At 45.5% G+C, this 27,280-nt stretch overlaps 1 long non-coding RNA gene across 1 annotated transcript in view; it reads right to left on the bottom strand.

The window, feature by feature from the left end:
* The window catches only part of LOC146870918 (uncharacterized), a 46,336-nt gene that overhangs the window by 5,262 nt on the left and 13,794 nt on the right, over positions 1–27,280 (bottom strand). Inside the window, exon 2 of the long non-coding RNA XR_014979828.1 lies at positions 10,440–10,542. This is a non-coding gene — a long non-coding RNA (uncharacterized LOC146870918). The remainder of the gene's footprint in view (positions 1–10,439; positions 10,543–27,280) is intronic.

Here is a 27,280-nt window from a genome sequence, read left to right as displayed (position 1 = left end):
GAAAGAATAGTTTAGATTTCTGCATGGGGTTAGAGACTCCAATATTTAAGGCCAGGGGTTGCACACAAAAGCATCCCAAAATTTGGAAGAGATGAGCAGATTATCACGGCCTGGACTTTAATCCAGTTCCCCCGTTGGACTCATTGGCATTTATGGGGATAGGATGGCCCTTGGGGTAGGGGATTTGGGGGACAGCGGGAGACCTTTGATGTGGGACCAGGGTATGCTGTGGCAAATACGATGCAGTGGCGAGTTAAAGCAGCAGGGGGGGTTTAATGTGTTTATGTTATTTGGTTCTACAATAGCGATGATAAAGAAATGTGTGTATCAAACGTCACTGGAAATGCAATGTCTTCTATGGCAGACGTTTCCTGGAGTAAGGAGCTCTGCAATGTATGAGACTTTTGATGCAATAAAAAATTTGTTTTTAAAAAAGCACACCTTTATCGGACAGGGGATCTAGAGAGGAGATACCCAGCCGAGAAATTCAGGAGGAAGCGATTAGACATTTGGGGCAAAAGTAGGTTACTGCCTGAAGGAGGCGGTTTTGTCAGTAACAAGTGTGAAAAGGAAAGGCAATGTTTCAGATGGAGAGTTTTGGTTAATGTCAGAGGAGGAAGAAGGAAAGGATAGAAAGAATACGGGGCAGCAAGTACCGCAAGCAAAGAATGTTTGCAAGGAAGAAATTAGATTTTTTACAGCATAATTTGAGTAGGAGGTCATATCACCACATAAATTGAGAGGGGTCCAGAACAGCACACAAAGGAAGGTGCCAACTGTGGCCCAGAGAAATGTATATGTGAAGGAGGAGGAGATGTAAGAGTCTGATCTCTATGAGACCATGAGAAGCAATGAATAATTTTGTGATGAATGCATTCTTGACTTAAGAGGAAGATAGGATTAAACAAGTGTGTTGTTTAAAAACAATATTATTTTTTTAAACAGACAAAGAGGGCAACATGAAGAGATACCTCTAGGATCCACAGAAGGTGGTGATGGTCAGCCCTCACTCAATAAGGGACACCCAGAGCCCAGAATAGATGTGCATGGTTCATGCGATACAGTATGTTAGAGAATTCATTTGAAAGCCTCTGAATAAAGAGGGATGGGGAATAAGGTGGGCAGAAGGCTTGAGGCTTTATACAGAGGAAAATGTGCGTGCAACACTCAAGCCTTGGTCTGGAATTAACTTCTTGTTTAGACTGTGGAGCTATTCCTGGAAAGGTTCAGAGAAACCATTAAGACTGCCAGGACAAATTGTTGAATATAGTGGGTCCACAGGTACAAATTCTGGATATGAAGAAAGAGGTTACAAGTTAATCAGGTGGATATGCAACACTAATTCAGTTCTAAAAGGAGAGCAGTCCTTACATGGGTGAGCTGGCTGATGGAGGTCAGTTTGGATGCTAAAGGATTTTTATATGGTTAGGGCCTGGCAAACTTTCAAACTTTATCCATACTTTCACAACTCTATATAAAGTCCTAAATTTGGTGAGGAAGGTTCCTGGCAATTTGTTTTTAAGCAGGATCGGAAGAAAGGGAAGTTCGTCCAGCTTTTTTCAGCAAATATCCAAATTAGAGATGTATTCATGGACTTCATGCCGTGGCAGGCTTTTATCCCCCCAAAGAGGGAGAGGAGGACAATCCTCAAACAATTCTTGAAAGCTACATAGCACTGCACAGTGACTACCGAGATACACTGTATTTTTGCCCCGTTTACAGGTGGGAGGTAGAGTACAGAAGTACTACAAGAATTGGAAAACAATAGTAACAAGCAATTATTAGGATTTAGAGATGATTTTGGGTTTTAAGGTAGAGTTTATAAAGGAGCAACGTTTGTTTTCAAGGAAAGTCAACAGGATTTAGCCGAGAAGGAGATGAAGATGATGTTGGATGGCGGAGCTGGTGCATAAGTTTTACTTTTTTTAATTGAAATTGTTTAATTGGATTTCGTCATTAAACACAACAGAAACAGTAAATCACGCTGCACATAGCAACTCACTACATCATAATCAAGCAACACAAAATTTAGTTTGGAGGGCGGTTCTTCACCTTTACAGGTTCCCCTCTGTCACTCGAAGATCGGTATGATAGCCTTATTGACCCAATAGTGAGCAATATTCCATTTTGCCACGAAACTGCTTACCTTAATAATACCCATGCATATCTATCATACTCTTCCTCTTCTGTGGTCCCCAAAAGTGCTATGTGTGTGGTAAGTGTGAAGAGTATCATACAAATAAGAGCGATTATGGCCTGTATTTTGACCCAGACTCCAGAAATATATGCGAGGCCCACACCATAAGGCCAAATTTGCAAGAATCTATGTAACATCGCGCATGTGGGAATTTCCCCATTTTATATAAGTATGTAGTAATATCTGTGTAAATATTTAAACTGTATCAAAACTCACACATGCCCACATGGTAAGTCTTTTATTGTCCATTTTCGCCATGAGCCATTCATAATGTTCCAGGGGGACAATGGCTTCCTCCCACTGAATCCTAAGGCATCAACTGATCAGGGTGCGTTAGCTATTATGGATCGGTATATGTAAGAGATCCCTTTTTTCTCTAATGGTTCAATGGTAACTTTTGCTTCCAGGGAGTTATAGTATTAGTCAGGGAGGGTATTCAATCTTGTGCCGTATACACTGAAGGCATATCTTTGCTGAAAAGAAATTGAATAATTGACTTTTGTATAAACTAAATTCAGAGGAGATTTGGTTAAAGGGCTTAAGGTGTGAACCTCAACATAGACCCCCCCCCCCCAATTTAGAAATACCCAACCAATTAAAACCTCACACCACCACTACCTAAGGCATTCTAAACAAGCGTTCGACAAATACAGTCTACTAGAAGAAAGCACATTGGATGTGCTCTTTCTGAGAGAGACATGGATGAGTCCTGTCTCGACTTACAGTTAAACCATCCCTGATAATTAGGTGTATGCGCATGCAGACAGGGTGGGCAACGGAGGGGGGGTAGTTACTATTATTTTCAGAAAGACTTTTCAGTGCCAGACATTCAAACTAGATGAGCTGAAGGGTGCAGAAACCCTCGGTTTTAGCATATCCCCCATTTCCACACACTTCTTCAGGTGTGTTGGTTTACCCCCTCCGCCCCCCTTCCCCGGGCCATGCAGGAGATTTTTTTTTAGCTTCTCTTGACCAGGCCTTGTATTAATTATTCAAACATTATGATCTTAGGGGATTTTTATATTCATCTGGATAAGGTAAATGATGCCCGGTCCCTCCAGTTTCTAGAATCCCTAGCCTGATTCAATCTAACACGTGTAGACATGGGTCCCACACACAAAGCAGGTCATGCCATTGATGGGTCCCATACACAAAGCGGGTCACGCCCTTGATGGTATCATATCTAACCTATCAGTTCACTGGGAGAGCCCGGTACAGGCGTGCTGGTCTGACCATTTCCTGCTCCCCATCGCTTGGACATAAGTGTGTTAAGTGGAAAGAAGAGCTTCCACCCAGGAGCAAGGACATAGATCTTGAAATAAGGCCTCACTCATTGATCTTAAAAGAGCCCTGGGTGAGACAACACCTCCACTTTCAGCTATGGTCAATGAGTGTGATCAAGCGATCTCAAACTGGCTCCTGAAAGGGGCCGATTCGACAGTTTTTATGAGGTCCACAAGGAAGTGGTGTAAGGCTCGCTCAGCCCGATGGTTCTCCCAGGTGCTGGTCGTGGAGAGAGCTGCATTGCCAATATCTAGACGAGGACAAAGTTTGCTATAAACTGACCCTCAATATTTAACATAAAATATTTTTTTTAAAAGATCGTTGCTCTTTTTATACCCAACCCATTAGAGAGGCTGACAATTACATTTTTAAGATTGTCTCCAGTTTTGTAGACCTTAAAATAAAAGCCCATCTTCTGGTGTCTACTTAAATGATCTGTTCGAGACCAAGTAACTTCTTTAAAGATAAGATCCTCAAAATCTAGGCTAAAATTGGCTGTCCCAAAACACCGGCTTTTGCTCCAGGATCTGGTGACATAGCACAGAGACACCATTTCTAGAAATCGCTGAAGCGATTAAGTTGAGTTTGGATGCTGGTCTTAATGTGGCATTGATGCTGTTGAACCGGTCATCAGCATTTGACACGGCGGACCACAGCATCTGGCTAAAAAGACTGGAACATCGAAGCGTGGCAGACTTATCCCTTGGATGGTTGGGATCATTTCCGGAGGAAAGAGAGCAGGTAGTATGGATTAAACCATACTCTTCCAAAGTCAAACAGCTGAGATAAGGGGAGCCTCAGGAATCTGCTCTGAGCCCTACCCTTTCCAACCTTTATCTGTGTACTCTTGCAAACCTTCTGGAATCGTTCAGCATTAAGATTATTCTATGTGGACGATACACAGCTCTTGCTAACCTATGAAGGGGACTCCGTGAGCGCCAAAGACACTTTTGCTCTTTGTCAATTGCACTACACGATTGGCTCAGGAAGAACAATCTTTAGTGTAATCAATCGCGGCTCTATTGTTTGGGCCAAATTCCCTATCGGGATGGACAGGAGCCTGGCCAAATAGCGTGCTGCCTCTGCCACCCCCCATAGAGGTGGCAAGAAAACCTGGGAGTTCCGAGCGATTCAAATCTCTCCTCTAATGCTTAGGATACATCGGTTAGAAAATCCGGTGTCTGGATTCTCCATCTGCTCAGGAGATTTTTGTACTTGATCCTTCAGGAAGCACAGGTCACAGTAGTTAGGGCTCTGATACTATTGTGGCAGGATTATGTCAGTTTTGTACCTGGGCATCCCAGAGTATTTACAGGTAGTGCACAATATGGCAATCCGCCAACTGTACAAGCTACCTAAGCACTCATTAGTTTCACTTTTCCACAAGAAGCTTTATTGGCTTCCAGTGCGCAAGCGAGTAATGTTGAAAGCATTAACTTTGAAACACCAAGCCCTCCACGACCGGGATCCTTCATTTCTGAACGAAAGTATAAGGCTTACAGACCACAGAGACTGCTGAGCTCCAGTCAGGCTCGGCTGTTAACAGTTCCCCACTTTAAAAAGTAGCAGAGAGGGGGTACTTCCTTTATGGTCCTGGCCTTGGGCCTGTGGAACCAGCTGCCTAGACCTCGGAGATTAATGATCAAGGACCTTAGTTTTAAAAATGCACTGAAAACATACCTCTTTAGTATTTAGAACATCGGAGCTAACGGCTGGATTCTGTTTCTCTGTATCTGACTTTGATGCTTAGCACCGGGACACTCTTGGAGTAGCTGTGCGCAATATCAATAACTTTCATTCATTGATGCACTCTGGTGCCCCACCATAGTGGTATTTCACAGTTAGCTTATCATACCACGCAATCCACTGTAAGGCAGCTCACCAGGCAACCGGCACCACCTTAGTGGTTGGTCCTAGCGAATCAGGAAACAGAGGCCCATATAATAAATGAGATACACCAATGCTCTCACCTGAAAACAACTTTTCAACTGTATTGCTGGATCTTCTCTGTTCCCAAATAACCAATCATTAATTATGTGTAGCAGCAAAATTACAATTGCATACCAGCTACACCTAGCCCTGCATGAATTGCAATTATTTACATTTATCCCACGCAACTCGTGCTTACTTCACCTTATTAACGATATAACCTTGACACAACGTTAAGAAAGAATCTCTCCAGTATCATCAGGGGATAGTTGTGTATAGCATACAGGAACCTGGGAATACTCACCATTTTTTTTTTTGTTTAGAAAGCTTTATTGAGTATAATGAACCAAGTAAAACATCAGTACAATATAGAATCGTTAGGCAATTAGACAAAACAATAAAAACAAATGAATTCTTACAAGATTAAAAGATTGCCATATGGGATATACTTAGGGAAAAAGCTGTTTTTAGAAGGTATTATGTTTGGTATGCAAAGGGGACAAAAGGAAGACAAGGAAAGAGAGGAAAGGAAAGGAGGGGAAACAAGTAGTCAATATACAGAGTAAAATATCCTATAAATAACATAAGCAAGTAACTATAAATATAAGAAAAGCTAAGGAACAACTATAAATAAAAAAGGGTAATAATACTAGATAATCAAGGGGCAATTTGAGAAAGGAAATTGGTTAATGGCAACCATAACAAATCCTTTTTGATCAAAAGAGGTACAGTGGTGGCAAAAGCACGGTCGAGCCTATGATGATGACACAATAAATTCCACCAGGCGTTATATGAAATCTTTGAAGTGTCCTTGCAATTGGTAGTAATTATCTGTAATGGCTGAAATGGCTATATATAAATCTATAAATTTGCGTACATTACAATGAACATTCCATATAGGTGAGGCACCACCCAGAAAGATATGGACAATCTGAAAGGAGTGGTCAGTACCTAGAATTTCATTTAATTTTAACCAAATACGAGACCAAAAAGATTTGACTAACGGGCAGTGAAAAAACATATGAAAAAAATCACTATTGGTGTGAGAACAAGACCAACATTTTTTGGAATCACACAACTTGAAATTATGCAATTCTGACGGGGTAAAAAAAAGTCTATTGTAAAAAAAGTACAAAGTCTGTGTAGTACTAGCAGAGCGGGAAACAGTGTGTATCTTAGACCATAGGGAACTCCAAACCTGAAGAGGAAACTCTTGAACCAGATCCTTTTCCCAGGAGAGTTCAAGTTTAGATTTCGTTCTTTCAACAAGGGGGCAGGGAAGTAGTTTATAGATAGCCGCGGCCTTGAGAGGAATAGAGAAATCTGGCAGTGATTGGGAAGGAGCTGTATCAGTAGTAGGCAGAGAAGCGACTTGAGAGATAATAAAGGCTAAGGACTTTTTAAGAAAGGGATATTGAGAGGAATATGCATTGGAAAGGTGAAAGGAGGCACAAATGTCAGCGTAATCCTGTAAGGAGTTATCAGCTAGTAAATGATTACAAGTAATAATACCTTTATCAATCCATTCCTTCCAAAAAAGTGCTCTGTTGTTTATCTTTAAGGATTTGTTATACCAAATTGGAGTTGAGGAAAGAAATTCTGATTGCGAAAGAGAGGAACGAAACAATGAGAGGGCAAGTGCTCTGGAATGCTTAAAGATAGGGGTAAGAAAACGCTGCGGAGGCTAAGATAAATGAGTAGCCGTATAGAAAGAGAAAAGTGAAAGTTGCGCAAGTTCTATGGTGCTCCAGGCTGTTAGAGGAGGTTCAGATAAAAAGGGCCAAATTTGTTTAAAAGTAAAGGCAGCATGAAAGCGAGTGAGGTTGGGAAAATTGACTCCTCCTGAATCTTTCGGTTGTTGAAGACGGGAAATAGAGATCCTAGCTTTGCGTTTGTTCCATAAAAATGAGGTAAAGATACGATTTATTGTTTTAAAAAAATAAAGTGGAAGGGAGATTGGAAGCAAAGAAAGATAAAAATTGACAATGGGAAGAAGCATCATTTTAATAGTGGCTAGCCTCCCCCACCAGGATAAGAAAAGTGGAGACCAGTTATCTATAAGGGAAGAGAGCTTTTTAACAATATCTTTCTGATTAAGTTTGAGGGTTTCTCTAATGGTGTTAGCATAGAGAATGCCTAAGCATTTAATATAACCAGGGTTCCATGCAAAACCAGAGTCTTGAAACATGTAAGGAAGGCAAAATTTGTTAAGGGGTAAAACCTCAGATTTATCTATATTAAGTCTGTAACCAGAAACCAGAGAGTATTCTTGTAGCAATGCGAAGAGGGAAGGTAAAGAAGTGGTCGGATTAGAGATGTAAAGTAAAATGTCGTCTGCATAGGCAGTAAACTTAATATCAATGTGCTGAAATGTGAAGCCAGTATATGATGGTGAACGTCGAATTTTTTCTAAAAAGGGTTCTAACGCAAGAATAAAAAGAAGAGGGGAGAGAGGACAACCTTGTCTGGTGCCTCTTTGCAGGGAGAAATACTGAGATTGAGAACCATTAACCCAGATAGAAGTAGAGGGTGCAGAGTATAATAATTGAATATATCGAATGATGGAAGGGCTAAAGCCATGCCACTTCAATGCACCAAACATAAAATCCCAGCAGACTCTATTGAATGCTTTCTCAGCGTCCAATGTATTAGCGGCAACTGGAGAGTCCATCTTTGAGGCAAGGTGAATAATGTTGAGGAAAGTTCTCGAATTGTCAGTAATGGACCTGCCTTTGACAAACCCAGATTGACAAATGTTAGTAAGGTTGGGAATGATTTTATTGATACGAGAGGCCAAAATTTTAGCATAAATTGTACAGTCAGTATTAATTAAAGAAATAGGTCGATAGTTTTTACAAAGGGAGGGATCTTTATCTTTTTTGGGGATCAAACATAACATTGCCTGTGTAAAGGAACCTTTAGATTCTCCCTGGTCAAGAAAATAAGTGATCAAAGAGAGTAAATGTGGTAAGAGGATATACTTAAAGTACAAATAAAAACGAACCGTAAACCCATCAGGGCCAGGTGTTTTATCTTTGGGGAGAAGAGCAATGGCATTAAGTACTTCTTTTTCTGAGATGGGTACATCGAGGGAAGAAAGATCAATGAAACTATCGGAGGACTTGGGAATAGATTGAAAAAAAGAGTCGATTTGGGCCTGAGGGGGAACGAACTCTGGAGTATAAAGTGAAGAATAATATTGAACAAAACAATCAAGAATTTTATCATCCGTGTGCTGATGATTCCCGTGTGAATCAATAATAGTGGTTATTTTGGACTTTTGTTTTTTAATTTTGAGATAGTTAGCAAGAGATTTTCCAGCTTTATTGCGGCCCCCGTACATCTTGGCATGGAAATTAAGGAGGTTATTACACGCGGAGTCCCAAGAATGTTTGTTATATTGTATTTTAGCTTTAATGAGAGAGGAAAGTGCCTCTGAGGAATTTGTGGTGAAGTAAAGATGCTCCAGGCCTTTAATTTGTTTAAGAATTTGAGTTGACATTAATAGGGCTTTCTTTTTTTTTCGGGATACAAAGTCAATAATAAATCCTCTGGCAGCAGCCTTAAAAACATCCCAGACAAAATAAAATTGAGAAGTAGAATGGAGATTATTTGTGAAGAAATCCACTGCAAAGAGCTTAAATTGTTCAGTAAATTGCGAGTCTAGGAGGAGCGAGTTATTGAAGCGCCAGCGCCGAGAGGTATGAGTAGGTGAGGGAAAATCCATGTCAATTATAACAGGGGCATGATCGGATATAAGAATAGAGCCTATTTCTGAATTAGTCAAGAATTGAAGGGCATGCTGGGTAAGAAAAATATAATCAATACGGGAGTGTGATGCATGAACTGGAGAGAAAAAGGAAAATTCTAAAGTGTCAGGGTGAGTAAGTCTCCATGAATCTATAAGACCTCTGGAAGAGATGGCCTTAAAAAAGGACTTTTGCATCTTATTAGGTACGTATCTGGTGAGTGACTTACGGTCTAGAAAGGGGTCCATAAGTTGGTTGCAGTCTCCACCCACAATTAAATCCTCAGTCGCATGAGAAGAAAGAAGCATGGAAAAATCATTCCAAAAGGTTAAATCTACACCATTAGGGCCATAAACAGTACAGAAGGAAAAATTTGTATTATTAACAGTAACATCTAAAAATAACCATCTACCACAGTCATCATGGAGCTTATTATGTATCTGAACAGACAACGATTTATGGAATAAAATAAGAACACCATTTTTGTTATTCACTGCCGGAGAACAGAAGGCCTCCCCAACCCATTGCTTACGTATTGAAGACAAATCTTGTGAATTAAGATGAGTTTCTTGTAACAATGCAACATGACATTTCAATCTTGCTAAATGAGATAAAACACGCTGTTTTTTAACAGGATTTCGAATACCTTTAACATTCCAAGAAATAACACGAAGACCATTCATTTCTGGAGATAAAAGAAGGATAAGCGAAAAAAGGTAGATTCTTTAAAAAAGAGCGGAAAAAGTGAGAAAAAGGGAAAAAAGATACTGGTTAGATGTAAATGACAGAGAAGAATCAAAAGCGATAAAGCTAAAGCCTGTGTCCACCACGGAAATGGTGGCAGGAGTGGGGACAGAGCAGAATGGAGTCCCATATGTAACAATAGGAAAGAGGAAAATATAGAGTGGGGTAGGTATTGCAAATGTTGCCAAAAAAATAGAGTAGAAAAGGATAAAAAGGAAAGGAAGGGGAAAGTGAAGGTAGGAAAAAGGGAAGGAAGGGTGGGGGAAGGAGAAAGAATAGAAAGGAATAAAAAAAAAGGGGGGGGGCAGAATCCCCCAAAACGTAACCAAAGAAGGATGACGAAAAGCCAAAGGGCTTTAGCCACAACGAACAACTGAACAAAAGACATTAGTGTGGGAGGGGGGCAACGAAGAACAAGACAACCGAACCAGGAAGAGACAGCCGCAAGGAACAGGGTACCATATAAAGGAGAAGACAGACTATGAAGTGAAATACAAGACAAAAGGCAACCAAATTGGACAAATGAAGGAACTTACCAAACATCTAGTAAAAAGAAGACAGCAGCGGGATAAAACGCAAAGTGTAAACCACAGGGCGATATGAAGGAGAACCTTGACAACAACACCGAAAGGGGAGGACCTGCAAGACAAAGAAGGAATGAGCAAAGGAAACATAAAAACAAGACTATATTTGAAAATAAGATTAGAATAAGACATAATATTCAAACATTAACAAAACAGTTAGTTCTCCTTTGTGGGTATGAATGAACTTCTTCAAGTCTGAAGGATCTTCAAAACTAAAAGTTCTATCTTTATAAGTCACTTTGAAAAAACAAGGATGGATTAGACCATAGCGCGCATTCATGGATCTCAGTGCAGGTCGAAGGTCCAAAAATTCCTTCCGACGAGAAGCAGTAGGTTTAGAAACATCCTGCATGAAAAAAACTTTATGGCCAGACCAGAACATTTGCTTATGCTGCTTCGCAGCTTGGAGAATCGTCATGAGGTCTGAGTATAGTAGGAAATAGGCAATGATTCCCCGAGGTTTAGATGTAGGAGATGTGTTCCTTGGTCCCAAACGATGAGCACGTTGTATGTTGAAGTCTGAAGATTTTGGGAGACCAACAATTTGAAGAACTTGAGATTTCAGGAATTGGATCATGTCCGACCCCTCAGAATCCTCCGGAATACCATCAACCGCAATACCTTCAATCGGAAGACTGACAACATCATAAAGGATCTCCTTAATGACAGAGCACTACACACTGCCCCTCATACGGTAACCACCCCCCTACCTACACCCATCACAGGTCATTCCCCCCCCCCAAGGCCTGCCTTAAAAACGAGGCAGCCTGGTCTTCCTTTGAGACGTACACTGAAGACACCCTAGGCAAGATTCTCAACAACCTGAAACCGGCCAATCACTTCACTTACCCTCTCCCGGCCAATGCAGTCAAAGCCCTCTCCCATTGGCTTCTTCCACTCTGGACCAAAATCATTAACAGCTCACTCCAACAAGGCTGTATCCCGGACTCCCTCAAAGTAGGCCAAGTCTCACCTATTCTAAAGAAACTCACTGCTGACCCTACCGACCTTAACAACTACCGCCCCATTACCAATATCCCCACCTTGGCCAAATTGTTGGAAAAATGTGTTCTCCAACAACTGACCAATCACATAGATCACTTCAACCTACTAAATAAACACCAATCAGGCTTCAGAGCGGGTCACAGCACTGAATCGGCCATGACACACATTCTTGATGACGCGCTACAAATCCTTGACCAGAATGGTGCGTGCTTACTCATCCTACTAGACCTCTCATCAGCCTTTGATACTGTCAAACACCAGAAACTATTAGATCTACTGGAGCATAGGATGGGTATGTCTGGCACAGTGCTAGAATGGTTTGCATCCTTCCTGCATAACCGTACACAAAAATTCAAGGTTAACAACGCGCTCTCCAATCCCTCTCCTGTATCTCTGGGGGTGCCGCAAGGGTCCGCACTTTCACCATCCCTATTCAACTTGTTCATGGAACCTCTCACTGAAATCCTGCAAACATCCAATGTGCAATTTCATATGTATGCGGATGACACACAACTATACCTTAAGATCAATTCCATCGAAGACATTAATTTGCTCAACTCCACACTCATGATCACCCAGTCTTGGTTATCAGAAAACCATCTCAAACTGAACGCATTAAAAACAGAATTCCTCCTCATAGCACCACCGGCCAAGATCCCTTTAATGCATGACTTGATCAAACAGCTCACCGCGTTCAACTTACAACCAACTATCGTGGACTCAGCAAAATCCTTGGGGATCACTCTCGACAACAACCTCATGATGCAAAAACACATCAGTAACGCTACTAAGAGAGCTAACTCCCAGATAAGTACCCTAAGGAAACTGAAACCCTTCCTGCCAGTCGAGGACCTCAAGTTAGCAGTACAAGCGCTAGTTATCCCTTGTGTTGACTACGGAAGTGTCTCCCTGTGTGGCCTCCCAAAAGCTGAAACAGCACCCTTAAGAGCGTCGATCAATGCTGCAGCTAGACTCATCACCGGCTCGAAAAGAACTGCACACATTTCCCCGGACTTAAAATCCCTGAATTGGCTTCCTTTTGAAGCTAGAATCCACCTAAAAGTGGCGTGCATGACCCATAAAGCCTTACACCACAGCTCTCCCAGCTACCTCGCGCAGAAACTGACAATCTCTGGGGGTTTAAGGTCCTCCAGGAGTGCTGAAAACCTTTTACTGAAACCCCAAAGGTTCAACAAAAAGAAAACTTATAATCGATCCTTCTCGGGGATGGCGCCCAGAATTTGGAATGCTCTGCCCCTCGCAAGCAGACAGAACGCCTCCTCCGCCTCTTTCAAAAAAGAAGTCAAAGCGTTTCTCATGGCTAAATTTACATGAGCTCTATCTCCTCAGACCTGAGTTCTCTTGTTTCCTGTTAGAATAGACAGCACCATGCTTTAATCCTCCTACTTTATGTGCACCAACTATCCTTTTATATGATTGTTTACCTGCATATTTTGTATTGTTCTACTTACATCCAGCTGTTATGTAAAGCGCTCTGATATCCGCAAGGATCTTGTTTGTGCTCTATAAAACTTTCTAAATAAATAAATAAATAAATGCGCAAATTATTGCGCCTATTGCGATTTTCCAAATCTTCCGCAACTTTTTTAAGCTGGCTGACTTCTTTGGTGAGTGTATCAACTCTAGCGACCACATCTTGAGCATCACTGATCCTCTGCTCTACATCAGAAAGTCTCGTATCTAGGCTAGACCATTTGTCATCCAACCTCCGAAGTGTAGTAACTGTATCTGTCATAAAGGGACGAATAAGTCGCAACTCCTCCATGATATCCTCAAGAGTAAGAGGTAACGGAGATTTATTTGGGGATGGCGGGTCTTTTTTGGTACGTTTGACAGAAGCATTAGAATCTTTACGACCCCCTGAGGGACCTGCAAACGATTTGCTGGAATGCGCAGTATCCATATTGAAGGTGTCCCTGCAGACAATGACAGAAGATAGCAGACAACGACAGCAGGCAGAACAGCGATAGTGGTGATGCAGCAGTAATAAGAGAAGTGTGGCGCAAAAGAGTGACAAGTCCCAACACAGCAGAGCGTTTAATGGCGTTGGAGTATAGGGGACTGGAAACGTGCCTCAGGGAAACAACAAGCTATCAATGAGAGCAGAACGAAGGAGTCATCGACACCAGCAGCACCATAAAAACAATGTACTAGGAAATAAAATTATATTGTTGGAGCAAACTGGGGGCATCACTTGGTGAGCGTGTGCAATAGTTCATTACAGCAGTGGTTTGAGAGTTAGATATCAAAAATTCCATTAAAGGCACTGCAGGAATCCAAGAGCAGCATGGTGCAACATGAGATAAAAGAAAAGATCTCCCTCTCTTTAGTAGGGACTAATAGCAAGAAGGAGTAGGCCAGAGAGAAAAAAAAAAAAACATAACTGCAGCAGAAGGGAGAAAAACGCTGCAAAAAAAGACAAAATGGCGGCTCCTTCCCTGAGGAGAGCACAAAACATCAAATAAAATGACAAAAAGACCACATTCTGGTCTAAAAACTTGCCGAGTCAAACTGTGCCATTTCCGACGTAGATAAACATAATTTTTACCGATGTTACGCTGCTAAACTGAAAGTCCTTCGTAGTGAGCCGGCTCGACCGAGCGGAGCTCTTCAGACGGCGGCCATCTTGTTTCGCCGCGCCTCTCCAATATACTCACCATTTTAAGGAGGGCAACCCATCCTATCTTTGACATTGGTAAGGCACTCCATGTTTCAGTATCTTTGAGTAAACCGGTCAACAGAAGGGTCAAAGTAAGTTCCCTACATAAGAGTAGGTCTACTATAATGTGCACTCCAAGATATTTAAACAGTCCCCATTGCATTTAACTTGCGGAAGGTTCAGAGGCAAAACTGCATCTTCCAGAACCAGCACCAGGACGCTTTTGCCCCAGTTTTAACAAGAAGACCCGAGACTTATCCAAATATCTCATCTGCATATATAGCACAATACCATCTTCTATGTCCCATCCCCACTGAAATCCCTGGACTAGGATGTCCCTTCTGACCTGCTCCACGAGGGGGTCTATGATAAGTGCAAACAATGGAGAACGCTGAAATCAATGCCAGGTGCCTCACTCTATCGGAAATGGATTCTGTAAATGAACATTGACCATACCTTGAGCTCAGAGCTGCGTATAAAGCATCTAGAAAATTATCATCTTACCCAGTACCTGCCAAAGAAACCGCCAATCAACGGAGGTCAATGCGTTCTCTATGTTGACAAGCATAAGGGCACAAGGTCTCTCCAGTTCCTCCATCATAAACAAGGCCACCTTCTATTGCCAGGCATAAAGCAATTTTCACCTTTATGGACTAGGGTGGAAATTGCCCTGGTGAGGAATGTTAACACTTTTTCAAGTAGCCGGTCTTCAACATTTATTAATGAAATAGGGTGGGAGAAGGTGCATAGCAGAGGAGATTTACCAGGTTTCAGGACAACATAAATGGTAGCCCCATGCAGATCATATGGCAACATCCCCAAATTTGAGCACCTCATTGTACATTTCTAAGAAGGGCTGCAAAAGCAACAAAGTCTACTTTTTATTAAATTAAAAAAAAAAACTCCACTGGGAAGCCATTTAGGGCCGGTGTTTGTTAGTCTGCATGGAAGCTAGCACCTCACTCAATTCTTCACATGATAGAGGCGCTTAGAGAGCCTTTCGATCCACTGCTGCTAAACAGGGAATTGACAACTGTGCCAAAAAGGGGTTATGAAACTCCAGTTGGGAGGTAAGCTTCTAATATATAACGGTCTGTAAAAGTATGCAAATGTATCTATTCCACCATGAGGTTGGCACAACATAACCCTATATGCTTTGAAGCTGCACAACTGTTTGTTTTTATAAAAACCCACCTTCTAAGAGCACCAGGACCGGAGTATGCATATAAACGAAACAACAAATGTCCTGTGGGACTCTCTCAATATGTTAACTTATCCAAATCAAAACATTAGGACACCAATTAATGATAGCTAAAGTATTCATCAAAGCTTCAGTTCTATTTGTGTATGTTCATCAAGTTTGCATAGGTGCAAAAATAGAATAATTGTGGCGACAGTGCAGATGACGCAGTGGGAAAACAAGTGAAGGTGGAAGATATTATATATACACACACAGCAAGGAAAAACAACAGTAAGCAATATACCTGGTCTTCTAAAATAAAAGCTAATGGACAGGTTAGTTAATTCACTAAAGTCATTTATATGAGATAATTATAATAGACCAAAGGATTTCAAGTAGACATTTCGACCCAATACCATATTGGAAGAGTACCACTGGACCTTTGTTCTTTCATTAATATGTATACTCCAGCCCTGGCGGTTTTAAAAGGCGGGTCTTTGGTTTAAAAAACAAACACAGTTGTGCAGCTTCAAGGAACTGAGGGTTATGTTATGACAACCTCTTGCTAGAACAGATACATTTGCAGACTTTAACAGATAGTTATATAGTACAATATTACCTCCCAATAGGAATTGGACAGTCTCACTCCCTCGGGACCTTTGTTCTTTCATTAATGTGCACAGCTGCGTTAGTCACTCTATCTTTGTTCACAAGCGAATACAATGGCTTTCCACACTTGTTCACCCATGTTGTAGGTGCCTCCATATGATGCCTACTACAAGGAGTAAGCGGTCTCGTAGGCACGAGTCTTAAGTTTATATATGGTCACTTCAAGAAGGCGTAATGTGTTTAGGTCACCCTGACACGTTCCTCTCTACTCAAGACAATCGCCCTGTCTTCTAATGTTATTCTCTCCACGTTGCCAACATGCTCTTCAGCCTTTAAGTAGGACCTGGTGCTTCCCCTAATTACAGTCTTATAAACCTCCCACAAAGTGCATCGTTTAGCTACTGAACCAGTGTTCATACTAAAATTACAATTTGGTTTCCTCCCTAATATAGTCACTGCTTTGCCCTCTTATTATAGGGACAGCAGCAACTTTTTCACCAAAATTCAGAATATGGATTGGTCCGATTCTTAAGTCATGATCACTATGGACGTGACATAATCATACACCTGTATCAATCACTCATTTGGTATACAACATGTAAACACTATTTAAGGACAAGTGCGGCCTGTTGTTATGAGCATAATAAAGTGCTGATCAAAATGATTCACCACTGCCTAAGGGAGAATATCTGCGGCTGCCCGAGGCCCCTGCAGGGGGCCACCAAAGAGGGCAGCCCTCTAGTCCAACCGGGGCACCCCCACACCCCCCTTATGGGCGGGACTCAGGGAGGAGTCCCCCCCCAGCCTTGTTGCGGCGCGCTATGCGAGAGTCACTTCCTGTGCGCGAGGACAGGGGGAGGTGTATATATGCCTCCCCCCACCATCTGGACGTCCTCTTCATTGACATTTTCACATGACATTTGACGACAGGGTACAGAGGTACATTTTGGCTTTTACATCGGCGATGACGATGATCGGACGTGTCGGGAGACGATGACCGGACGTTCGTGGGCGGACATTTTGCTCCAGTGCCAGCCCCGAGACGGATCGGACCTTCCTGCATCGGCGGTGACTCCGGTGGTGATCCTTGGACCAGCGAGGCTCGTGGTTTCTTCCCAGCACCAGAGAAGGCCTGAGGACTGACCCCCATGATCCCTGCCAAGCAGCCAGCCAGCAAGTCGCCCTGGTAAGCGCCACTTTCTATCCTTTGTGATAGATGGGCCCTGCTTTCTTGCTTTACTTATCTTGTATGCCGATTTTTCCTTGATTGCTTGCTTAATCTACTCTGCTTGATTTCATAGTCTGATTAAAATGTATTATTGATGCGCTCTGCTTGATTGATTTTTATTGAGATTGCATTTTATCATTTATGCGCTCTGCTTGATTGATTTTACATTCAGATTGCAATTTACCATCTATGTGCTCTGCTTGATTGATTTTACATTCAGATTGCAATTTATCATCTATGTGCTCTGCTTGATTGATTTTTATTCAGATTGCATTTTATCATTTCTGCGCTCTGCTTGATTAATTAATTTTGCACTGCAATTCATCATTTATGCGTTCTGCTTGATTGATTTTGTACTGAGATTCATCATTTATGCGCCCTGCTTGATTGCTTGAATCTTTTTGCGCTCCGATTTTCGGTGGGAGACTCGCAGTCCGACCTGCTCGGCCCTCTCTCCCACTCCTCTAAGGTGCTGGGCCTGCGCCTCCCTGGCTTGACCAGGACCAGGCTGCGCACCGCAGAGGAGAGGGACTGAGAGTCCATACCCTGTGCGGTTGAACCTCAAAGCTCGGCCTTTGCCCTCAGGCTCGCCCGGCTACCCAAGGCGCTCCACTGCACCCCCTCCAAGCAGCACCAACTATGGAGTCAGACGTCACGGTCCATACCGGCAACATCGAAGACGACATGGAATGGAACACGAAGGCAAAGAGAGGACGTGACTCGTGCCCAAGCTCACCCCCCGCAAACAGCGCGATTCCAACCTCAAACCGCTACCTGGTTCTCCAAAGCACCCAGGACAATGACGCCCACCCTCAGGACCACACGGCATCTGAACCCGGGACCTCCTCAGGTCCCACAAAGCGACTACAGATCCCTCCCATCATCCTAAAGAACTTAGCCACCCACAAGGACCTCGTGGAGCTACTGGAGGAACACTGTACCTCCACCTTCACAATCAAGCCCCAGCAGGACCACGCCAAGATCATTCTCACCACACCGGAGGACTACAGGAGCGTGACCAGCATGCTCACAGAGCAGAAAATGGAGTACAACACCTTTTCACTGACCGCTGCAAAAGCCCAGCGCTTTGTAATATGGGGGCTCCCAGAAAACGCATCCCTTGGGCACATCACTCAGGACTTATCGGAACTTGGACTTCCAGTCAAAAACATAACGCAGATCGCCTCTCCAGCGGACAAGAACAAGAAGTTTCCCCTCTTTGTGGTAACCCTGTCGGCAAGCAAGGACGGGAAGCCAGCAGCCCTCTCAGCAGTCACACGGCTCTGCAGTTGCACCGTCACCACAGAAGCACCTAGAGGTGCGTACGCTGTGGAGGCGAGCACACCTCTAACCAATGCACCAGGAAACCGAGAAACCGAACCAGCAATATGTGCTAACTGCACAGGATCCCACCCAGCAAGCTATCGCGGCCGTCCCTACCTGCAGAAGGCAAAGAAGGATGGACCGCGCAAACCACACTTCCCCACACTCAACTGCAACAGACCAGGGACAAAGGAAGACTTATAAACCCGCATTGGCACACAGGATCCCAACCGGCAATCCAACCAACAGCCATAGCGACGCACGTGTGGATGAAAGGACATACGCAGAAGTAACAGGACCCAAACAGGACAGCCCACCACCAACACCAACACCACCACCAACACCAACTGCCCCAGCACCATCCTGTGAAATAGGCTCAGCCATCAACTGGCAGGAACTCATCACGAAGATTGCGAAAACAGTCGCAGACATGAACATCCACCCTTTGGTGACAATGGTGGCGAATCTCATCGCCGGACTTTTCCATGGTGGAGAAAACACCCGCAATGGCAGCAAAATCTAAAGGAAACTCCCTCTTCTTGATGTGGAATTCTAACAGCATTCAGAAGAAAACTGCAGAACTCCTGCACCTGATGGAAACCATGGATGTGAGTATAGCGCTTATCTCCAAGACCCATCTGCAAGGAAGCCAGAAGCTCAACTTAGCAAACTACAGGGTGTACCGCACAGATCGCACCACCGGAGCCAAGGGCGGAGGAACAGCGGTGATTGTCAGCACAAAAGTGAAGCACCACGAGATCTCACTACCACCAGTGGGGAGCATTGAAGCAACTGGCATACAGATCCAGACACCTGCAGGCCCCCTACGGCTGATTGCCGCCTACTCACCCCCAGGCAAGCTAAGCCCGAAGGACTTGGATGCTTTATTGGACCCCACACATCCCAACATTAATTGGCGGAGACCTAAATGCCAAGCACCAGTGCTGGAATTCTCGCAGTAAACAGCAAAGGACACGCTCTACTTGCCCACTCAAAGAAGGAGGACTTTGTAGTGGCTGGCCCAACTCAACCAACACACTATCCAGGCACTGCACTCCATAAACCGGACGTTCTGGACATCGTCGTCATGAAGAATCTCTCCCAGTCCATGGAGCTGGAAACCTTAACTGCACTGACGTCAGACCACAACCCAGTGTTGATAACAGTTGGTGACGTGCTTGAAGACCAGCAACAGGGCACCAGACAACTACAAGAAGGAAGACTGGAGCCTATACAAGAGAAGCCTGGAGGAGACATTGGTCCCTGGCCCCCTACGCTGCATTGAAGACATTGACCAGGCAGTGCACCACTTCACAGCTGCAGTCCACACTGCCATCGAGCGCAGCGTTCCCGAGCAGAAACTCCAACGCTGCTCTATCTACGACCTCCCGAAGGGCATCAAGCAGTCGATTGCTGACAAGAACAGAGCCCGCAGAGAGTGGCAAAGGAATCGCACCCCCGACCTGCTGAAGAAGTACAATGAGCTGACAAGACAGCTGAAGATGCAAATAAGCCAGCTCAGAGGCTAACTTAAAGGACGCGGACAACTTTCTCTGAAGAATGACCCGACGCTTGACTGGGAAGAAGGAACCAAACCCACCGATACAAGGGAAGACTCACTTGGCATGCAGCAACAGGGACAAGGCTAAGGTATTCGCTGACACACTGGAGGCATCCTTCAGGCCTAACCAGGAAAGCAAACTGGCAGCAGAAGTCGAGCAAGAGGTCGCTAAGCACCACCGGGAGCACCCACCAGAAACAGAAGCTGCAAACATTGAGGAATGCTCAATGGGCGAGCTACTGGCCCTGGTAAAGACACTAAAAAATGGCAAGGCACCAGGAAAGGACAGAATAGCCAACCAAGCCATCAAGATGCTCCCAGATGCCGCAGTGGATCACCTTGCTGAGATATTCAATGCGTGTATGCAGCACCAGTATTTCCCTAATGCCTGGAAAGAAGCAAGAGTCATCGTATTCCCCAAGGCTGGGAACCCACTACGAGATCCTGCAAATTACCGCCCTATAAGTCTGCTATCTGGCCTATCAAAGCTCTTTGAAAAAGTTATCCTTGCCCGTCTAGTGGACTTTGCGACAAGCGAAAACCTCCTCGCCAAAGAACAGTTTGGGTTCCGGAAAGACCACTCAGCCAATCACCAACTCCTCAGAGTTGTGGACATCATCAGCCATGGATTCAACATCAACAAGTCTACTGGAGTAGTCTTTTTGGATGTAGCCAAAGCATTCGACCGAGTATGGCATGAGGTACTGCTTTAAAAACTTATAAAGCTCAAGTTTCCAAGCTACCTGATTAAACTGCTGTCTAGCTACTTGTCAAAACGGACCTTTCACGTGGCGGTACGAGATGAATGCTCAACGTCACGCCCAATCCTTGCTGGAGTGCCTCAGGGATCAATCCTAGGACCATTCCTCTTTAACATATTCACAAACGACATCCCCACGGACCTAAAGAAGACTGATCTGGCCCTTTACGCCGATGACGCAGCAGTCATCTCCCAATCCTTCAGCGAAAAGGAAGTGGCTAAGAACCTTGATGCATCACTCAGCAGACTCTCCGAATGGTACAGCGACTGGCAGATCACCCTGAACACAAGCAAAACCACAGCAACATTATTCACCAGGAAGCTGAACAGAAAACACCCAGCGATCCTCCTCAATGGGGATGAGATCAAATGGGAAAACAGCAGCTCCTACCTGGGGGTGACTCTGGACTCTAAACTCACATGGAGAAACCACATAGAGAAGACCTGCCAGAAAGCAGCAACAAAACTGTCTGCATTATACCCACTCCCGAAGACCAAGTCGATGCCCTTGCAGAGCAAGGTGCGAGTAATCACCGCAATAATTCGACCAACCATGACGTAAGCTTCGCCAGTTTGGAGTGGCTGCCGCCCGCAGCATCGGAAAGACCTGCAGGGACTACAGAGCAGGGCCTTACGGATTGCAGCAGGTGCTCCAATCTTCACAAGAACAGCAGACCTCCACAGAGACCTAGGCTTTGAGATATTGGACGACCATCTCCACAAACTCAACAGGACATTCTACAAAGGATTGGACCAGAAAGATAACCCACTGATCAGGAAACTTGCAGACATTTCTACAAACCCATTTGACCGCTACCTGAGGCCCATCAAAGCGCTAGCCTTGTGAAACTGAAACAGCAACACAGCATCCAAAAACTCATCACTGCCTGAGGGCAAATCGCCCCTGGCAGGTACCCAAAACTCATCACTGTCAGAAGGCAACCGCCGCGGCAGCCATCAAAAGCTCATCACCACCAGAAGACATTTGGCAGACGAATACAAGACTGCGATAAAACCTGCTGACACTTCCGCAAACCAAATTGACCGCAACCCGCGGCCTATCACAGCGCTGACCTTGTGATCCAACCTCAACTGTGACAAAGCGTCACACATCAATAAGACAACCCAAACAGCGACTAAAAAACTCAAAGTGAATGTGGAGTAATGAGGCTATCGCCTCGGTATCCAAAAACTCACCAAAACAAGACACACGGATGGACGTTCTCTTTTGAGCGCCAGACATGCCATCTCTGGGCACCCTGTGTTTTGTACCACTGGACACGCTGTCCAGTCCCGTCCGTATCATTATCGTCGGGCCCAACTTCGTTTGCGGTGAGTGATGGGCAGGAGGGGCCATTGCCCGGTTTAATCACCCCCCCCACTTTTCCCCCAATTGGGACGCTGTGGCTCTGACTTCCTGGTATTGTGGCACCCTGGCCTTGTAAGCATGTCCGCACTGCAAATGTTTACCTGTCTGGGGGCCTGTGGCTGCCCTGGGTGCCCGGGTACCGGTGTGTTTTGTGAAGGGTGCGGTGTGTTGGCAGCGTGGGTTGTGCCGCTCTGTTTGCGGCGATGTTTGTGCTGCTTAAAACGTTTGCAAGGTCTGGCACTTCTTGTTTGGCGCCTCGGTGCTTCCTCTGTACTTGAAGTGGTTGAGAAATGGCTGCGTTTGTCTCTCTTCTCACTAATGTCTTGTTAATTGTGCCAAAGTTGGAGACATACCGAGTGTGCCTTTAATGGAGGTGAGCTGGGCGGAGGGCGTGGCCGTAATTTAAGTGCTTCCAAAACAAAAGCTACCAAGATGCTCAGACTGTCATGAGGAAGTTGAGGAACAAAATAAGCACTTTTCGCAAAGATGGCACGTGTTCATAGGGCTGATAGGTGTTAAACGCAAACAGATTTATATTGGGATGTCTATGATCCAGCGATGCATCATGCACGTAGGACAAAAGGGCATTCATTGTTCGTTGTACTGTAGATATGGTTGTGGTGTCGTGGACTGGATTCTGCGTATTGTATCTTTTCCCGCTCTTTCTTTAAGTCACTTCATACTTATGCATTGGAGCATATCGATGCCTCTGAAAACGTCAACAGAAATAACTGAGTCACAGAGCTGTTCAGGTCGCAAATGGGCATGTGCCCATCAAAAAAACTAAGTTTATCATGTGTAAATTGTCCAAGACTCGCGTCGGGTTCCGCTGGTAGGGAGCCTGTGTTGTCTGGGAGGTGAGTCAGCGAGGGGGTCATGCACCCCCCGGCCCCAACCACGGTACGCTGCTCTTGCTAGCAGCATCATAGGTGTAAAGACGTGGTACTGCACTGCATCTGTACTTTCTCCATGGCCAACCTTACAGACTTACATTGTAGTCATTTGAAATATATGAAGAGGTAACGGAAAAATAATTTGCAGCACAGATGGGGTTCCCGTATGGGCATTTTATGGCTTGAAATAAATACTGTAACTATCCTGGATCCTTGAGCAGGGTTGCGGCCTCTCGGACGGCTGCTTATAGCCCGCTTCACTGCTCTATCGTAGCGGGTGCTACCATTGAGTTCCAGGTTCCGGTGGGGCCTGGTGGGCGTGGGGGGGGCACTTTGTGTTAGAGGTTGGTAGGGGGCGGTGACCCCCTCGCCCCGCTCCGTTGATAACCCATGGTGTCCGGCGGGCGATGCTTGCGGGTGGCGTGAATTCCGGCTGTGCAGTTGTGCTGTTTTCTGGTTTTTCGTGGTCGTGGTGCAGGTCTGGTCGCAGCGACTTATTAGCAGCGCTCCGGCGGTCCGATAGCCGCTTTCGGTTCTAAATTGGATACAAAGTGCATTTCTGGTTGCATACCGTGTTTGGTTAACTCGGGCTGAGGGCAACAACTTTTCCCTCTTACAGGCATGGCAGCAACGGTGTAGCAGCAAGCGGCAGACAGGCGCACGGGCGCTTATCCATGGTAAACATGTATTTATTGTGCCAAGATGTACTGTAAATACGCTTTTGGTTTCCTCTGTGCATCTGCCTTTGGCAACACTACATTCTCTCGTCAGCCTTTTGAGTGCCTTTGAATTGGCAACACGGGAGGGCTGTCTTGTATTACCTGCACATCCTGTTACAATCACGCTTTGCTTCCCATGCCGGTCTTTCCAGGGGGCGAGCCGCCTGCCGGGTCACAACCGTGCAGGGGGGGCGCCAAGGTCTGTACCGGGTGTTGAGGTCCTTGGGGTCCGATTTCACTTATGAAACAGCTATGGCTACAGATGCCGAAGGGATGTCCATTGTTATTTAATAGTCTCGTTAAACGATTAGTTACTTGTGGTGTTAATCTGCGGGCGTAGGCGTGGAGTGTGAGGCTCCTGTTGTCTTTCCGTCTTGTCTGTTTGATGCGGGATGGTTGTTATTTGGGCACAGCTGTGTGTTGGGTATTTCCTCGTAATATTGGGGTTAGCCTGACTTTAAATTTCCATGTTTGTTACACATGGGTTTAATGCCGGGGGTGTCTCCAAGCCCTGTTCACTGAGGCACATGGGCGGTGTGGGTCTTTCTACAAGTACATGGATTTGACCGAAGACCCCCACAGTTCACCGTTCCTCACAGGGGCACGACGTGGTAATTTAATGTCGGTTTACCGTCTTTAAAAGAAATCATGGCATGAGGCGCACATGAAATACAGAGGCAATTTATCGGTTGTAAATGTCCATTGCCAATCACTGCTATTCACAGTAAGTGTTTCCAAGGTGCAATTTTTATAGTTAGCGGGTGGCCCACTTACTACTCACTGAATTTGAGAAGTGGTCGCTTCCAAGTGGCAGGCATGCGGAAGTAGTTTATGTAGGCAAGAACGGCGCAACTTTAATCTGAGCACTATTCTTATAGGATTTCCACTATAGGAGCAATTTGCCGCCGATTTGAATTTCATTTCTCTATATAGGTATAATAACACAAAGGCACACTCCAAACTTGGAAATGTTTCACAAAAAGCAGCCTCAAAACCTGGTCTTATTAGAATTTCGTTGCTATGGCTGTAAGTACTGATATGGATATGTCTTTGTTTGGTTCGCTCGCTAGACAGTGTCTCTCATAGTCTTTGAATGGCCATCCATAGTTCCTGCAATTATGACGATGCCACACATAGCTATCAAAACCTGGCAGCTAGGGATGGGGGCGGCTAGCTCAGGCACGGCCGGTGTCGGGTGCCTGAGCCCCCATGTTAGATCGTACAGCTTAGGGGCCCATATCCCTGTTTTGGCCTCCTTTTCTCTAGACATTCGCATAGCGTGCTGCTTTTAACTTCCTCCAATTCGGGTCACAATTATCCTGGTCATTCATTAGGGTTCACACTGTAGCCAGCTTTTTTAATGTTTTCCCCCACAGGGCTCCTGTCCCAGCCCTAGTCTGCTCTAGCGGGAGTCAGGATTTCTGCCCATCTCGAGCGCTGCTTATTATCTTAGGCAACAAACGACAAAGCCGACAGGACTGTCTTGGGAAGGACTGATGTTACTTGCTGTAGCACACCCTAGATGCAATGAAAAAATCAGCCACGTACAAGTGCGGCAGGACATTAGTCTAAGCACAGACTCTTAGCCCACGGGTGTAAGACACAACCTTAATTACAGTGGCCAGACACCGAGAGAGACCAGCCATTGCTGGTGTTCCAGAGCAGGGCACGATCTTACCCCTCCCCCCTTTGAAAATCCCCCATTGCGGGGGGCATCGACTGACTTGTTAATCTTTGAGTGGGGCCGCCTCGGCGGGGTGCACTGCGTTATGGTGTTTAAGACGGGCGCTCATAGGCCTTGTCTTTACACAGAATTATCAATGGCAGGGGTCGCTAATATTTGACAATGTGCAAAGATACTTGCAATTTTAGGACACACGACAACATGCAGGGATGTTTATGGATAAGACCAAGAGTGGGGCAAGATGTTTACGAAACCACTGGCGTCGGGCGTCTGTGGATGTGAATGCAGAGCGCTGTGGGGTCCTTTGCTCCCAGTGTTGTTTGGCAGGGGCTCCGGACTGCTTCATTATCCCGGCCTCGGAACGGGGTGCACTGCGGTTCGGTGGCTCTGCCCGTGGTCCGCCTGTGAGGCACTGATGACTGGCACTGTGCTCGCAGGCAATGGTCAGGCACGATTCATTCACTTAATCTGTGCTGTTAATTATGGTCTCTCATGTTCGGTTTTTTACCCAACACTTGGGATGCATCTGGTTGGAGTAGCACTCCAGAAGCTTAACCATGGCTTCTTTTGTACTGCTGGTGTCTTTTATAACTGGCCGGGTTCTGCTGCATCCGTGTTTCACATAGGGCCTCTCTTGTGCACGTGGTGCGTTCACTTTGGCAGTTTAGCGGGGGCCAGTGTTGTCTACTGACCCTCGCACAGGTCATGGTCCATATTCTTACAATGAAGCCATAAGAGGTTGCTTATTTACCTTATTCAACTATCACCATTGAAAGTCAATCAATCAATCAATCAGTGACATTTATAGAGCGCACTACATACCCGTAGGGTCTCAAGGCGCTGGGGGTGGGGGGGTGCCGCTACTGCTCGAACAGCCATGTCTTCAGCTTCTTCCTGAAGGAGAGGTGGTCTTGGGTCAGGCGCAGGTCGGTCGGGAGGGAGTTCCAGGTCTTGGCGGCCAGGTAGGAGAAGGACCTTCCTCCTGTGGTCGCTCTTCGGATGCGGGGGACGGCGGCGAGGGCGAGGTTGGCTGATCGGAGGTGGCGTTTGGGAGCGTAGAAGTTGACTCGGCTGTTGAGGTAGCTCGGGCCTTGGTCGTGTAGCGCTTTGTGTGCGTGGGTGAGGAGGCGGAAGGTGATTCTTTTGTTGACGGGGAGCCAGTGAAGGTCTCTCAGATGTCCGGAGATGTGGCTGGTTCGTGGGATGTCGAGGATGAGTCTGGCTGAGGCGTTCTGGATCCGCTGGAGTCTCTTCTGGAGCTTGGCGGTGGTACCGGCGTAGAGGGCGTTGCCGTAGTCCAGTCGGCTGGTGACGAGGGCCTGGGTGACGGTCCTCCTGGTCTCGGTGGGGATCCACCAGAAGATCTTCCGTAGCATGCGTAGGATGTTGAAGCACGCCGAGGAGACGGCGTTGACTTGCCTGGTCATGGAGAGGGAGGAGTCCAGGATGAAGCCCAGGTTGCGTGCATGGTCTGTCGGTTTGAGTGCGGTGCCCAGGGCGGGAGGCCACCAGGAGTCGTCCCAGGCGGATGGTGAGGAGCCCAGGATGAGGACCTCCGTCTTGTCCGAGTTCAGCTTCAGGCGGCTGGTCGTCATCCACTCGGCTACGTCCTTCATCCCTTCGTGTAGGCTGGCTCTGGCGGCGGCGGGGTCGTTGGTCAGGGAGAGGATCAGCTGGGTGTCGTCGGCGTAGGAGATTATGTTGAGGTGGTGTTGCCGTGCGATGGCCGCGAGGGGGCTCATGTAGACGTTGAAGAGGGTGGGGCTCAGCGAGGATCCTTGA

Source organism: Triturus cristatus, chromosome 1_1 (assembly GCF_964204655.1).
Source record: "Triturus cristatus chromosome 1_1, aTriCri1.1, whole genome shotgun sequence".
In the NCBI taxonomy this organism is placed as follows: Eukaryota; Metazoa; Chordata; class Amphibia; order Caudata; family Salamandridae; genus Triturus; species Triturus cristatus.
Note: the sequence above shows the minus strand (reverse complement) of the source record. Positions and strands in the feature narration are given on the sequence as shown.